This window comes from Lampetra planeri, chromosome 53, assembly GCF_965212315.1.
Source record: "Lampetra planeri chromosome 53, kcLamPlan1.2.h2, whole genome shotgun sequence".
Classification (NCBI taxonomy): domain Eukaryota; kingdom Metazoa; phylum Chordata; class Hyperoartia; order Petromyzontiformes; family Petromyzontidae; genus Lampetra; species Lampetra planeri.
In genome coordinates, this window is record NC_136159.1 from 177,632 (window position 1) to 193,154 (window position 15,523).

Below are 15,523 nucleotides of genomic sequence, written 5' to 3' on the forward strand. Positions count from 1 at the left end.
TATGGTGCTGTTAAGTTGTTGTGGTAAATGCGAGGCCTAGTAAGCAACGAAGCCTGCAACTTTCCTTATTGTGGATGTTACTTGTGATTTAGTAGGTCAAGTCAGACTTGTGCCCAGGTGGCTATGTTGCGATCCTGAGAGCAAAGATGATGAAGTATCTCATCCACAGTTTAGTGTTATGTGTAATGATGTACATTTGGGGTGCAGTGTGATGAATACACGATGTGCCTTTATGCAACGCAGCGGCTTGTGCTCTTGTGTAGTTGTTCAGTGGTAGTGTGGGGGCCTGGTCCATCCAGGGTCTATTGCTGGGAAACATGTTATCTGGGACAATGTTCTGGTGCTGTGGTGTTCATTGCGTTGGTGTTTCCGGGTTATAACAGATGCTGTATCTGTGTTTTCTCACCAGTTTTACCTCGTTAAACTCAATAAATGACGTTTGGAGTCGGACGTTCATCCTGGCTCCGAGGGTTTATTGAACGCGAGGTTAACTACTCAGCTAGCGGTGCAACGCAGCGCACAGCGAGGCCGAGACACACAGCATATTGTGATCTACGTATGAAGTGGGTCTGACACGTGAACATTTTTAATTAATTGCTCCACGTTTTGCAGTGGACGTTCACTGGGGCGTGTTTCCTCCATCTTGGCTGCTACCCCGCAAGTGACTCGAGTTGAAGCCGTTGTCACGGCCAAAGTCGTTGTAACCACCGTCACCACCACCGTCACCACCACCATCACACAGCGCCAAAGCTTTCTACCCTAGCAGTATCCCGCCACCTGCTCTTAGACTCACATAGAAACCCACAGACTCGCACAGAGATTCATAGATATGCCTTAACAGTAACCCACCATCTAGCCTGAGGCCTTCTTCCCTTCCACCTAGGTCATCGGACTCGTGGATACCTCTCCAATGCCTGCCTTGGTAACTGGATAATTTCTATCATGCACATGTAGAAATGTTGAACCTATTTCGGCTCGTACACAGCGAGCTTTGCTAACCGGAGGTGCGGGGGAAGGACTAAAATGTCCCACCCAGCGTAGCTGCTTGTGCCAAATCATATCTACGGCATGCCAAGTTCTTTACTACATCTCTGTGTTGATAATATTGTCCTTCCATAAAATGTAGAGCATCCCATGCCACGCACTTTAGTGACTCTTTCTATGTCACTACATCACCCCCCCCCCCCCGCCATGAAGAAAAACCCAGCTGTCCCGGCTGACCTTCATACTCTGTACAACGGAACGATCAATGTGTAGTGACATAGAATGGTCACTACTGTGTCGGCCTGTACGAAGGCTGGGGGCCCCAAGCGGGTGCCTGGGGGGTCACGTGGTGGAGGGATCCGGACCTTCCCAGAGGTGGGGGAAGTGAGGCGTGTCCTGGGAAGGGAGGCGTGGCCTGAAGAGAGCCAGCCACGCCGGGGCGGAGCCAGCCACGCCAAACCAGATATAAGCGTGGTGTGAACGCAGAGCGAGGCTGTTGTACTGTACTCCAAAGCGAAGACATCATCGGTCGTCAAGTCCCAAGTCGTCGTCCTGGGCCAGGCAGGCCGGTGCCTGCCTGGTCCAGTCTGTGTCGTGTTCCAGAGTGTTAGTGAGTTGAGGAAGGTGGTCACCACCTTATGTACAGTGTTATATTACTTACCGTTTAATAAATAGTGTTGCCTCCAAGCTGCGTGTGTGTGCACCTAATTCGAACCTACTACAAATGCAACAACAATAATCACCGAACACCGAAAAAATAACCCTCCCACACATAACAATAACCGACAGCCTCCAACCGTACAATAACAGAACAACGACAATCAATGAAACCCAGTCGTTTTCGGACGAGTCCTCGTCGCCGGTCCCTCGTATGTGGCAAGAACGGGTCCCCCGGAAATCCCGGGGACGACTTGAAGATGGACCAACGGGCGCGATCCCTTCTGCAACGATGATGGAGGGGAAGAAGAAATGGGTGGCGGTTCTACCGTCCACCCTGGCCCACCTGTGGTTGGCACTGCCAGTAACTCCATGGGCATCAGGGCCTGGGATCCTGCAGTTGGAGGAACAGAGTCTCACAGAGGCGCAACCTCCGTGATCGTATGTCCTAGCCCATCAATCACATCAAACACCCGGCCTTCAGACAGTAGAGATGAAACGACCTCATAAGGTGGAAAATAGGGTTTCAGCTGTGATGGGTGCACATTCCAACACTTATGATCAACCTGGATCCTTACACAATGCGGCCTCCTAACCTCATGGCCTATACATGGCCTGTACAATTTAGGAGACGTGCCCATTGGCACCTGGGGCAATGCAGCGATGCCCTCTCCCCAACTTTCCACAGTTTTCTAGATTCTTTAAGCCCCACCAGTCGCTCATTTGCGGCTTGCCGCTTGGTGAGGCTCATAAGTCCCGGCACAACGACACTCTTCTTATGTGGATCAATATTTAACTGGGCTTCCAAGGAGGGGTCACTTTCCCTCCCGTACATCAAAAGAACGGGGAGAATCCAGTAGAGGCATGAGGGGCCATCCTGTAAGCTGCAAGAACACCCGGAACGTGCAGCTCCCAATCGGACTGTGCCTCGTTAACCTGTTGGCACAGCATGGACGTAAGAGTCCTGTGTAGGCGCCCTACCATTCTGTCCGTCTGGGAATGGTACGGTGAAGTCCGAATTTTCTTTGTACCCAATAAATCGCATACCTCCTGCAATAATTTAGACGAAAAATTTCGACCTTGGTCCGTAAGGAGACGTTCCGCGGCCCCCTTATCTAGCACACAACCATACAAAAAAGCGTCCATAATGGACGCCGCCAGTTGATCCGACAGGAGCCATGCCACCGGCCACCATGACAGGTATTCTACCTTGACTTAAAGCTTTCATGACTGCAGGAATACATATTATATGTGTCTTTCGGTAAAGCCACGTAGATAGAAAAATAAAAAATAAAAATAATATTCGATCGCAACACAAGCAATCATTTTCAGGTGAGAAGACGATTGCTTCTGTTGCGATAAAAACGTCATTTTAAATGATGTACGTGGCTTTTAAAAAAAACATAAAATAGGTATTCTACCCCTACCAGCAAAAAGATTATTCCCCCTCGAAGTGGTGGGAAATGGCCCCAGGATGTCGAGGGGAACGAGCTCGTTTACACGGGACACCCCAATAGACTGCAACTATGGTCGGGCCAGCCTCGGCAGGGGCTTTCGACGAGCACATTCCACACATCCTTTCAATACATTGTGGACATCTTCCTATATACCGGGCCAAAATAAGTCACGCTTCAAAGTAGATAGCATTTTCTGCACCCCTAGGTGCATCAATCGCACATGGACAGCCCTCGTTACTCTACCCCGCAGGCAGTTGGCACAACAATACAGTACCGCTGTACCTCCGTATCCCATCGGAGGACCATGGGGGACACACCCCCTGGACCCTTCCTACCGCTCATCGCATCAACACGACGACATATTTTCCATAAGTAGGCATCCTCCACCTGAAGGCGCCCCCACTCCTCGTGTGCAAGGCCAATAGTAATATCATACGCTCCTGACTCCCCTCACTATCGTCTGTGCCCCTATTAAAGCAAGACCACGAACCGCTCTATTCGAAGGGGTTAAAAGAACCCCACCCTCAGTAATTTCCCAATCGAGCCGCTTCTGCAGCCGCAAGGGTACAAGCATTTGTGCACCCGGGGGAATCTGAACAGTTTCATGTACCAGGGCCCAAACCACAGCGTTAGCCATATGCTGCCTAGTAGGGGACATTAAAAATCCCAACCGATGCCCCGATCATAACTCAACACACCCCTGGTCAATAAAAATCTTGATGGGCATCCTCTTCAAAAAATCAATCCCCAATTAAGAAGGCACCGCCAATTAACTCTAAACCAATACTGGACCCGTCCTTTCAATATCGCAACAATTTGGCCCACAATACCTGAACTACCGCCATTAGCGGTGACACATGGACTACCCACAGGACCAAGGCAACCCACCGTCGATGGCAAAGTCCTATAAATAAACTCTGAAAAAATGGTGGCGGATGCCCCCGTATCTATGAGCACCCACACCTCTACACCCTGTACAAGCCCCCTTACCACGGACGATCCCGCTCCCGCCGCCATGACCCCTGTAGCCAATTATCACGCGCTAATATACAATTCTCGTGCCCCAGATCAACATGAGGGCCGATGGCGTGCGCACCCAACACAAACTGCGATGAAGATGCATGCGGTGACTGAGACGGCCGGGTGTGTGATGCATCGCGACCTGCCATTGAGCCTGGAGGAGCAGAGGTTGGCAAGGCGGAGGATGGCGAAGGCGGGAAGAACTACCCCGGATCAGTGGGGCATCCCTTAGAGATGTGGCCCCGCAGGCCACATCGGAAGCAAGTGATGGGGGCTCTCCATGGCGGAGGGAAGAACCCGCTCCGCTGGTCCCGCGCGGACACCAAGACATTGAAGCACAGGCCCGACAGGGCTCTTGGTACCCTTAGTTACCCTCTCCTCCCGGGAATCCTGCACAGCCCGCCACCCCGACTCACCGTTGCAGGTTGCAGTGGGCCTGGATACATCGGGCCACCTTAACTGAAGACAGATCGTCCTCCTCCGTGGCCAGTAAACTAACATTCATTTCTTGGGCCAACGACAACACCAAAGAGTCCAGCCCTTATCGCTCCATCTTTGGGTATGCAGCCTGCGCCAGTGACATCAACGCACTGCGGAAGGCGAGGGGCGTCTTGGTCTCCCCCAGACTCCGCATCACGAACTTACACCTGGCATTGGATGGGGGATAAAAGATCGCCGTCATCTGGGTGTAAGCATGCTGCAGCGTCGCCCTATCCATCGAAGGAATGCCATAGAACGCCACCAAGGCGTCGTCATACAGGGTGGTAGGCAGAGCCCGCAGTGCCTCCGTGTCGGACCACCCCGCCAGCTCACGAGTAGCAGCAAAGCACTGCTGGAAGGCTCCCCAGTCACCCCCTGCAACCGAAAACTCTTTCAGGAATGGCAACTGCTGTGTGAGGGGAGGCGCCCCCAAATGAGATGCCGTTGGATTTTTTAATTCAGCGGGTCCCGACGTCCGCCTGCTTGACACAGTGGCGGCCAAACATGGCACGCCACACCCAACTGCAGCCTCTTCCTCGACCAGTCGCTCAACCACTGCTCCCATTTTGGAGAGCAGGTCCCTTACGCGCGCACTGTGTGCACGCTGTCCTTTCTTAGTCGGAGACAACGAGGAGTCGTGATTCCTCGCACGCTACCCCACCGGAATCGCCTCTTTGGGAACCCTCACCGGGGTCCCAGCTGCCGGGCCTGTCTGGGAACCTCCCTCGCTGCCGCCCTCTTCACGCGAGGACCCGACGGTAGGAGCCTTTATTTTCACCTTCGTCGACATCTATTCCCCTTATCTCCAGAGTTGAAGGGGAAATAAAATACCTAACAACACTACCAAAAATATATATTTTTGTTATCACTTCTGACACCAAATGTAGTGTATCAATCTGAACACACTAAGAGTTGGAGGCACATATTTTATTCCATTCTATATAGTCACAGGGGATATCTACCCACGGCCTGTATGCTACCCGACCAGCGACACCGAGAATGTGAAGATGAGGACGACAGCAGCACAACGAGTTCCTTTCTCAGACAACAGCAGCCCCGACTGAGTGTCGGAGCCTCCCTTTTATCCTCCCCAGCATGACCTGGCTCCGCCCTCGGCCACGCCTGCCTCTGGATCCCACCAGGAGGTTCCAGGCTCTGCCCATGTGTCTCACTGGCAGACCGGGCTAATATACCCATAGTCCTCCTCTCTTCAAGCATCCCATGCCACGCACTCTAATGACTAATTCTATGTCACTACACATAAACCATAATAATGGCAATGTAGTATTTAAGCTCTTGGTGGCGACATCGTTCTTATAGCAACAGGCTATCACGAAAGCACTGTGTGTCACAGACACGAGCTGATGCTGCTGCTGTGGAGTCACAGTAGGGGGCGATGTTGCTGTCTGTGGAATCCCAGTTGAGTCATTTGCTGTGCAGTTTTTCTCAAATGTATCAAATTTGGACCATGACACCGGAACGCAATGGCCTACCCTTTTTATTGATCTCACTGGATATTGAATGTCTACAATGACGTCTACTGTGAAACATAATGTCTACTGTCAAGCATTCACAGTGAATACGCCTGCGGTGTCACCGTCACTTGAACCACGACTTATTTCTCTAGATCAGTTCCATCCTCTAGTAAATCACGTGACTTCTGTGTTGCCACCACCATTTTCAATACCTCCACTCTCATCTACACATATATACATATATATAAACCAGATCACACTCCCGTAAATAACGTCACTTGTGAGTGGCTACCCCCACTCTGAATCCCTCCCCTCTCCCCGCCCCCTGTTAAAACAGACCCTGCACCGTGCATCAGAGTTTTAAGTGGGGGCGTGTAGCCTCTTCCTCCTGCTCCTCTCCTTTCCTGGCTCTTTGCTCCTGTTTTTTCGTAAATTTTCCATCCTTTTTCATTAATTTCATCTCTTTTTTCCAATGCATTCTATCCTTGACTACTACTCGGCTCGTGGTGTGCCACGGGTAAAAAGTTTTAATTTCCGAATCCTAGTCACCGGACAATCAGCCGTCTATAGACCAACCAACAGCCTTTAAGATATGATCAATATTCTATTTCCATCATACCCAGCATGAACTAAATATCCGCTAGCAAGCACCAAACGTCGCACTGCTTTTTGTATTGAGAACTGCTTTTGTGTTTAGTTTGTTGTCCTTCCCCCGCATTCCCGATTAGCAGGGTTGGCTATGTACGGTGCCAATATACAGTACATACAAAGCAACAGCGTTTCCGAAACATATTAGAAACGCAAAGAATGTTATCGATAGGAGAAAGCTTTTATGACGATCAATATTCTATTTCCACCATGCCCAGCATGAACTAAATATACGCTCGCAAGCACCGACCGTAAAGCAAGTAAACCGTGCACTTAATGTTGACGCATGGGGGGGTGCCTGTATGGCCGTCCTTGAGAATTGATGCGACGTCGCAGCCGAGTGACTCATCGAGCGGCACGAGGCTTCAATCGGACACGGCGACCCTGCGAGCGCAATAAATCCACGCTGCACTGCGCACAAAGATCAGGAGCGACCACGACAACGATGATGCCGTTCTGCAGGTCACTGACCAATTGTCCGGTACCCAGATGGGACTGAATGGGGATCAGCCCCCCCCCACCCCGTTTAAATTATCATAGTGTGGGCAATGACGATGTTGCACTTGTTGTGCTGACAGCAAAAACAATAGCAACAACAATGACGTCGCCACGGCGCTCGTGCTGGGCAAGGTGCACTACGAGGCCACGTGAAGTATTCGAAACCACTGTGGTTCTACTGACTGCAACAACAAAGACAAAGATCCCCCGTAATTAACCTGAACAGACTGTTGGGGCAAGGGCTGTTAGCGAGCACCTATGAAGGCCGACACGGCACACGAGGGGGTGGGTGGCCGGCACCACGCCCACCATTGCCCAACGCAGCAGCTGCCTTAGCGGTTAGCGAAGCGCACTCATCACTGCAACACCACTCACTCACACACTCACTCACACACACTCACATACTCACACACACTCTCACTCACTCACACACTCACTCACACACACACTCACTCACACACTCACACACACACTCACACACTCACTCACACACACACACACATTCACTCACATACTCACTCACACTCTCACACACTCACTCACACACTCTCACTGACACACTCACTCACTCACACACTCACACACTCACTCACAGACTCACACACTCACTCACTCACACACTCACTCACTTACACACTCACTCACACACTCACTCACACACTCACTCACACACACACTCACACACTCACTCACACACTCACTCACACTCTCACACACTCACACACTCACACACTCACTCACTCACACACTCACACACTCACTCACACACTCACACACACACACTCACTCACACACTCACTCACTCACTCACACACTCACACACTCACTCACACACTCACACACACACTCACTCACACACTCACTCACTCACACACTCACTCACACTCCCTTCGACTCACTTCTCACACACTCCCTTCGACTGACTGCTCACTCACTCCCTTCGACTGACTTCTCACACACGGACACGCTGACGGATCTGCTGCTGCGGTATCCATCTGTCTATCGTCCTGTGACAGACAGACGGACTGTCTCTGCAGTAGTGAGAGGGGGTGGGGTGGACTCAATGCTCGGCGTGAGCCATGGGCGCCGCAGGCTTTCGTTGTGCACACGGAGAGTGCCCTGCAGAAGGACCATTGCCCAAAACGTCGCCTATTCTATAATATTCTCCTTTTTTTGGCGAAAGTTATTTTTATTATTAATGAATGTGTTAAGTTTGTTGTTGTTAATTGTGATTGTGCACCACTGCAATCGCAGCAGCAGCAGCTGTTCACTACCTCGCCTGGTATAGAGGAGGTCGTGGGTTTGAGCCAGACCCTGACGCCTGCTGTATATTCGGAGTTTGCGTGTCTCTCTTCCCGTGGTCGCGTGGATTTTTCTCCGAGTCGTCCGGGTTTTCCCTCTACATTTAGAATTTTGCTGCTATATATTTCCACACCATAATCAATATCGTTGAGTTATCATTTGTGGCCAGGTCGCTTCTGAAAAATAACTACATAGCTCATTGAGCCTTACCTGGTAAAATAAAAATATGTAGAAATAGAAAATGTGTTCATTTTAAACGATTGTGCTGTGAAGTACCCCCCCCCCCCGCCCCCACAATGCATTGCATCTCAGTCGTGGGAAAATAAATCCGTCCGTCCGTCCGTGTGTGATATTTATAATTTAAGTGTACATCGACTGCGTACAGTGCCCTGTAAATTATGGATGCAAAACGATGAATAGTGCATTAGGCTGAGATGATGTGTGTTCATAGCCATAGCTGTGTGTGTGTGCTCGCTAATAGCACTTGCCCCAAAAGTCTGTTCAGGCGATGAGGGGGGGGGGGCTTTGTCTTAGCAGCCTCTTGTCGTGGGGAGCAGTGGTGTGGGGAGCAGTGGCGCGGGGGTTAGTGCATTGCGCTACGCACCCAACGGCCTACATTTGATTCCCGCTCACGGCCAACACCAGTGACAATTATTTTAACCGGACATGGGCCTCCCAAATAAGTACCTGGTGCGGTGTCTAAACATCGCCACTAGGGAGACAAAGGCGGTCGTGCATGGTGCTAACCACCCACCTCCTCGTGTACCGTGCTGGCCTTCATATGTGCTCGCTAATAGCACTTGCTCAAACGGCCTGTTCAGGCTATGAGAAGGAACGTTGTGTTTGTCTTTGTAGTGGCGAGCAGTGGCGCAGCGTTTAGCCCACTGCGCTACGCACCTAGCAACCTTCAATTGATTCTAGCTCATATCATGACCAATAACAGTGACGAATATCTGAACCGGTCTTGTGAGCTTCCCCCTAGGTCGAGCTGGAAACCAGGTCGGTCCTCGGCTTCCCCTGAGAAAGTAGTTTCTGGCACAGTGTGCAAGCATCAGCACCGGGGGAGGCAAAGTGGGCCGAGCGTGGTGCTGGACACGCGCCACTTTGTGCGCCGTGGCTGCCTTCGTAGGTTCTAACAGCACTTGCCTCCAACAGTCTGTTGAAGGGCTGTATGGGGGATCTTTGTCTGTGTGGAGCCTCACATCGCACATGGGGCCGCTGATGTCAGACGGTATCCTAATGACTTCATGATTGACCCACTCGTTAATGGGGTGCATGACGCAACACGCTTCTCTGGTCACATTTCAAAGCCTGTGAGAGATTGCGTCGACGAGCGATGCGCAGAGCAAAGCGGCACAGCCACAGCCATCGCCTCTGTTGCCTGGGAGACCCTGGAGTCGAGCGGGTCAGCTTCCACGGTTACTACGTGCGGCTCGCGGGGTCAATGGGGGCGGTGACGTGACCCACCAACATCCCGGACTGGTCAAAGGGCACTGGCCATAGGGCAGCAGTCCGGGCAATTCACGGCGGGCCGGTCCATTGCGAGAGCTTCGTTGCTTATTTATGCTCTCAGTTGGCATTGAGTCCGATAGTCGGCAGCCCCAAACATGTTTCCTCACCGTTCCATTTGTTTTTGGACCGGCCCAAATGGGCCAATGGGATCGCACGGCAATCTGGGCCCGGCGTGTTTGTCAATGCCTGCTCCGGTTTGTGCTGATCTCTCAGTCCGTCACTAGGCCCAGCTGGCGAGGTTCGCGCCTCGCATCCGCCAGCCCACGGCGGCGGTCGCCGCGGAGTGTACTCGCTGCAGACTACTGCGCTCCGTCTGTTGAGCGCCTTGAACATCCCGTGACGTCACTGTAAACGAGTCGGCCATTGTGTGCCCGCGTTATGGTCTAAATTTGTCACATTTCAAAAATTCACCTACAAAACACTCAATCTGGATTCCACACATAGCGTCAATACATTATAAGATCGCACTGATTACACACAAAGTGCTTGCCACAAATGAACCACAATACCTTGCTAATCTGGTCCAGGAGCATAAAGCATCACACAAACTCCGGTCATCCTCGCAGTGGCTTTTAGGCTCGCCATCGAACAAAGATGGTCACTGCATTGCACGCTTTCAGATGCACTTCTGCGGCCATCTGGAACGCTCTTCCTTACGATATTAGGAAGCCAATAGAGCTATACACTTGTAAATAATCGACATTGAAAATAATTTCTTTATATACGTATGCTTTCGCGACCAATATCATCCATAATACAGGTTTTTTTCAGGTTAGATCGCTTAAAAATATGAATGTGTCGTTAAACCCGCCACCAGCCGACACAGCCAATTAGTAAGGTCTGTCACGTTGTGGCTTTACTCTCCAACACACCGATGTGCTGTACTAGTAACGAATGGGCATTTTCTGTTTACGTGACGAACCTTACTACTGTATATTTACGCGATCTAAACCAAAAACCTGTATTATGGATAATGTATTTATGCTTGATGTTTATGTTAAGGTTGTTGTACTTACCCGCACCTCCGATTAGCACGGTTGGCTACGTACGGTGCGAAACACCGCTTCCTTGGTGACGATCGCCCTGCACTCTAGGAACGATGAAGCCCAAATCACATTCACTGAATGGCCGTTTTATAATTAGATGTCCGAAACATTACAACAAAATCTCAGTTGTTTGCCAAGCGAACTCTCAACACATACTTTATTTATCAGGAGGATCCTGCACTGAAATATTTTGCCAATTCGCGAGCCGCTCGTTCTACCGTTGATCTGCCTGGTTGGATCGTATCGATGTGTGTACGTTGCACTTGTGTCGCATCGCACGTAGCCAACCGTACTAATCGGAGGTGCGGGGGAAGGACAACAAACTAAACACGAAAAGCAGTTTTAAAGAAATTAGTTTTCAAACTAGTACGACGATGCATCAACATCGTTGTCGAAATCGAGTCTCCCCCTCGTGGTACGCGCATCCAATCGCGTGTGTCTCCCAATTCAATTCCAATAATGATCATAGTTTGGCTTCAGGTGGGAAGAAACCGGAATAGCTGAAGTAAAACCCACACACATTTACGGCAATAAAATGCTCAAAAAGCTCCACAAAGATGGGGATGGATCCACTCCCTGCGCTATACTGCTATCCATCTGCTTTGGCCGCCTATGCAGCCCAGCGAACTTCACAGATGTCTATTTGACCCGCCCATTTAAGCCTGCGCCACTGCATACAGCGAATAAATAAATCGACGAGCAGTCCACACATCGCGTCCATTCCTCTCGGAGAGCCTCTCCACGAACTCCCAGAGCCTCCAGTCGACCCTTGCTGTCGATGATATTTGGCAGTTGTCATTTACTTTCAAATTAAGTATTTCAAAGCGCTGTACATACAAATAAAACTACACTCAAAAGTATAGATACAATCTCAGCGAAATAGAAAAATCATAATAACAATAGCAATGACTCCTCTCTAAATTCCAATGAACTATGATAACAGCGAATAATAATAATTACACGTTAAACCCGGCGTCTCTAAGATATCGTTGTTATTTTCTTATTATCGCAGGAGTAGCTCACGACAGTGCTTTTCCCAAGCACTTTGCAAAGTAGATGTACACATAGAGAGAGAGAGATGTATATATATAGTGTAACCCTTCTCGTGGAGACTCTGGGTGTGCTGGCCAGGTGCCTTCGCTTCCTCGGATGGTCGCAGCAGCTGCAGCAGCAGCAGCAGGGGACTGAGGGACGGACAAACCAAGGACGACGCCAAGGCGACGGAGGCGAACCGCGGACTTTCGACGCTGTCGCATGAAAGCCGGCGGACGCGCGCGCGTTCCCGCGTGTTGTGTCACTCGCGGTAAACATTGGAATATATACACAATTACAAACATCACAGACTGAACCCTCACCACGCCCGTCGCCATCCCACAACGAGGGGGCCTCATCACCGACGCTCTGCGCTGCATCTGACGCTCACGTCACGGATCACTGGCCGTGAAAGTCCCACAAGCTGCCGCTCTTTGTTCATGGACACGTATTAGCCAGCAGCCCCCAGGGGGTGTTGGGGGGGGGGGAAACTCGGTTGGTGCAACAATAGAAAACATTTAGTTTTATCGGACAATTGAGTCTCGTTTGTTGTTCTTGTCTGATTTTTATAGCCCTGAGCAAGTGGTGGATATTCCATATTCCTATGGCGTGTGCGGTTCTCTCCACATGCCACTGTTGACTTCCTCACAAAATGTCGCTAGATTTTATCGACCTCGGAGGGATGATGGGCTGATACATATTCAAATCAATCCCCCCCCAACCAGGATTTGAACTCGCAACCTTCCGATGGCGAGCCGCTCGCTATGCCACTGAGCCCCTTGGTTGGCAAGTACGATGATGACGATGATGATGACGATGATGATGACGGTGATGACGATGATGATGACGGTGATGACGATGACGATGATGCATCACCATCGTCGTCGATGAATCGAGTCTCCCCTTCGTGATACTGCATCCAGCCGTGTGTGTCCAAGTCGGTTGTTTTCAACTCGGATACGTTGTGTATATCAATAAAATGTGGATGTAAGCACACGACTTGCCAGCAAGGTCAGCTGTGCTTATATCTAAACTAGCTGTACTACTCGGCTTCGCCCAGGACTTCGATCCACCACGCGCGGCCGCCTTTGTCTCTCCAGTGGCGATGTTCACACACCACAGCAGTTACTCGTTTGAGGCTGAGTCGACCTAGTGGTGGCCGTGAGCGGGAGTCGAACTCGGGTCGCTGGGTTCGTAGCGCAGCGCGCTAACCACACTACAATGCGTGATGCTTCCACGTGCGCGGGTCACGTGACAGGTTTGACGTCACAGCTCCCTTGCCATGCAAGAAATATATATTATTGAGCTCCTCCCCCCTCCAAAAAAACAAAAGTGTATTTTTCTCATTTTTGCATGGTGTACAGTCTAGAAAGTACCCACATGGCACATTTGCAGTTTGTTGCATGTCGGGAAGTACGCTAAAAAATTTGAACAGACACACATATTCACAACTTTGCCTTTTATATATATGGAGATGAGTCTGATCATATAAGCACTTCCCTCTGCCTTCCTCCCTCCGGTGTGGGTGTAATGTAAGCATGCTTATAATCGGAGAGTGCTTATTTGAAATGTGCTTATTTCCAGCCTGTACTGCACATTTAAATAAATCATTCGTCGAGACGACATTGGCAGCGAGCGGTGTACATCCACAGAGAGCAAACACTTCGACTGCGACTACCACAGCCGCTGGAGAGTTGAATCCGAGACCCAAATCGCCACGGTGGCTAGGATATGTTAACTACCTCGCCTCGTATACAGGAGATTGTGGGTTCGATCCCGACACTGACGCCTGTATATTTGGAGTTTGAATGTTCTCCCCGTGGTCGTGTGGACCTTTCTCTGGATCCTCCGGGTTTTCCCTCCACATTTAGAAAAATGCACTGAAATTATTTGGCTGTGATGAAGTTCCACATGATAGCCACGTCGTAGAGCTGTCATCTGTGGCCAGGTCGCTTCAGATAAATATTGATATAGCCCAGTGGGCCTTGACCTGGTGAAGTAAAAAAAAAGTCGAGATGAGAGAATGAATCGTCACGTGGCCGACTGCCACACACGTCATCGTCGCGCCGCGTGACTCCTGCCGGACCTCGGTGTCGAGAGACTCACGGAGACGGCCGAATCATCGAGAAGCAGCTGGAGCCATCCGAGCGAACCACAGGAGCACCAGGCCAGCGCAGCAGCGCTGCACTTGTTTAATCGTTAGCGCCATGCATTACATTTTTCTTAAAATATATATTTTATTATTTTAATAGGAGCCTGGTACAGAACACAACCACGCTGCAAGGGGGCGGGGTACAGGGAATCCACGGACTTCAGTCCCGCAAGTTACGCACCTGGGTTTAAAGCAGGGGAGAAACGCATCACATTGACAATGCGCACAGCTGGAACTTTAAAAGAACATTCATAGGCACTGGAAAACAAATTCATATGAGAGAGAAATCTTGAGATTCTGACAAGTTCGACACCGATGCCGATGTGCGTCTCAGTGACCGAGCAGGAGGGAAGAGGGAGGAGGAGGGAGTAGATTCCAGACGACCGGAGTTGCGACAAAGAAGTGACGTGCACCTCGTCTGGTTCCAGAGATGACTCGGGCCCTGACGAGGAAGACGATGAGGAGGGGGCCGCTCGACAACAGCTGAATCTCCCAGCAGTGCAACACGATCCAACAAAATGCAGAATGCAGCGTGATGTGATTACGCACGTGAACGCAATAATAGTAATGATCTGCACAGCTTCGCACCACCAGCTGATGGGACAATATTTATTAACGCCACGACACGCTTATCATCGAATCCGCGGCACTGGGAAGAGAAGTAATAAAATCAACAATTGTATACTCGCAGGAGACTAAAAGCCTCATTATCTGCGATCTGAGCAGACTGCCACACGCACGGGGGCCTGCCGGTCTCATTAATGATCTGTAATCAAATAGCTGCTGGATAATGGATAGCGTCTTTTTGAAAAGCGCCCCTCACGATTCCTCTGCGAGATCTGGGCTCTGTGGTTCTTGGATCCCAAAGCAGAACCCTCCGAAACATTATTCTTGAGACTCCAGCAAGGCTTTCCCCCGGTGAATAATTGCGTGCAGCATGTATATATGTGGAACTTCTTTCGCACCGTACGTAGCCAACCGTGCTCGTCGGTTAAAATGATGCCGTGAAGCGGTGTGACCATGAGCCCCGCCCCCCCCCTCTTCAACTACCCACTTTGACCAGCGTGATGAAGTATGGTCAAACAGCTTCCAATGACAGACATGGCAGGACATCATCCAGCAGTGGACTGGTAATCGGCTTGAAAAAATGTTTTATTCTTATTATCACATTATTTAATAAACAGGTCTCTTTCTCGTCAAACCACAGAAACTCATGACACCGACTTACATCGCAAACCTTTAAAAGTTCCAAATACAAAT